At 41.1% G+C, this 1,989-nt stretch overlaps 1 pseudogene; it reads left to right on the top strand.

Moving 5' to 3' along the window:
* The first annotated feature begins 1,583 nt into the window (after window positions 1-1,583).
* LOC127099042 (uncharacterized) lies at window positions 1,584-1,683 on the top strand (annotated as a pseudogene).
* Window positions 1,684-1,989: the final 306 nt, after the last annotated feature.

Below are 1,989 nucleotides of genomic sequence, written 5' to 3'. Positions count from 1 at the left end.
CTACTTCGAAGGTGAGTCTTCCTCGTTTTACGTCTATGATTGCACCGGCAGTTGCTAAGAATGGTCTTCCTAGTATAATAGGTGTAGTATCATCTTCTCTAATGTCCATAATTGTGAAGTCAGTGGGAATGTAAAACTGACCTATGCGTATGGGAACGTTTTCAAGGATTCCTACAGGATATTTGATGGAACGATCTGCTAATTGCACAGACATTTTGGTCGGTCTTAATTCTCCCATTTCCAGTCTCTTACATATGGATAAAGGCATAACGCTAATTCCGGCTCCTAAATCGCATAAGGCTTTGTCGATGACAAATTTTCCTATGTGACAGGGTATAGAGAAGCTACCCGGATCCTTGAGTTTAGGGGGCATGTTTTGGATTATAGCGCTACATTCGGCAGGGAGTGTAACGGTTTCGCTATCCTCAAGTTTCCTTTTATTAGAAAGAATTTCTTTTAAGAATTTAGCATATGAGGGCATCTGCGTAATAGCTTCGGTAAACGGAATTGTAACGTTTAATTGTTTAAGGAGATCGACAAATTTTCTAAATTGGCCTACATCTTTGGTTTTAACAAGCCTTTGAGGGTAAGGTATAGGTGGTTTGTAAGGTGGTGGAGGTACATAAGGTTCCTTCTTTTCTAGGGTATCCTTATTACTCTCTTCCTTTTCCTTAGGTTCACTTTCCTCAGTAGATTTCTTAGGGTTTTGGTTTTCTATCCTTGGATCAGACGGTCCTTCCACTTCCGTTCCACTTCTTAATATAATTGCATGAGCTTGGCTTCTCGGATTAGGTTGGGGCTGTCCAGGGAATGTACCAGTTGGTGCAGCAGTAGGTGCTTGTTGTTGAGCTACTTGAGATATTTGTGTTTCTAACATTTTGTTATGGGTAGCCAAGGCATCTACTTTGCTTGCTAGTTGTTTAAGTTGTTCGCCAGTGTGTATGTTCTGGTTTAAGAAATCTTTATTGGTTTGTTGTTGGGAAGCTATAAAGTTTTCCATCATGATTTCCAAGTTGGATTTTCTAGGGTTATTATTGTTAGGATTCGGTTTCTGATATCCCGGAGGTACAGATGGGGTTTGATTCGGAGACTGTCCAGGTGCGTATAAAGCATTATTACTCTTATATGAAAAGTTTGGATGGTTCTTCCAATTTGGGTTATAGGTATTCGAATAGGGGCTTCCTTGAGCATAGTTTACTTGCTCTGTTTGGATTCCAGTCAAGAGTTGACATTCCGCAGGAGTGTGGCCTTGGATTCCACAGACCTCGCAATTCTGAGTTATAGCAACCACGGCGGTTGGAGGTGATACGTTTAAACTTTCAATCTTCTGGACCAAAGCATCCACTTTTGCATTAACGTGATCAAGGTTACTTATCTCGTACATGCCAGTTTTCGGTTGAGGTTTTTCCACTGTTGTTCGTTCGGTTCCCCACTGATAGTGGTTTTGGGCCATGCTCTCGATAAGCTGGTAAGCATCAGCATAAGGTTTGTTCATTAGTGCACCACCTGCAGCGGCGTCTATTGTTAACCTTGTATTGTATAAGAGACCATTATAAAATGTGTGAATTACTAACCAGTCTTCCAAACCATGGTGTGGGCAAAGTCTCATCATGTCTTTGTATCTTTCCCATGCTTCGAAAAGAGACTCGTTGTCTTTCTGTTTAAATCCGTTTATCTGGGCTCTTAACATAGCTGTTTTGCTTGGTGGAAAATATCGGGCAAGAAAAACTTTCTTCAACTCGTTCCATGTGGTGACTGAGTTGGAAGGGAGAGATTGAAGCCATCTTCTAGCGCTATCTCTTAATGAGAAAGGAAAAAGACGAAGTCGAATTGCCTCTGAAGTGACACCATTAGCTTTACAGTATCAGCGTATTGAACAAATACGGATAAATGAAGGTTTGGATCTTCGGTAAGATTTCCAGAGAATTGGTTCTGTTGCACAGCCTGCAACAACGAAGGTTTAAGTTCAAAGTTGTTTGCTTCGATTGC

This window comes from Lathyrus oleraceus, chromosome 6 (assembly GCF_024323335.1).
Source record: "Lathyrus oleraceus cultivar Zhongwan6 chromosome 6, CAAS_Psat_ZW6_1.0, whole genome shotgun sequence".
NCBI lineage: Eukaryota > Viridiplantae > Streptophyta > Magnoliopsida > Fabales > Fabaceae > Lathyrus > Lathyrus oleraceus.
The sequence above is the reverse complement of the archived record's forward strand: the minus strand, read 5'-3'. Positions and strand labels throughout refer to the sequence as shown.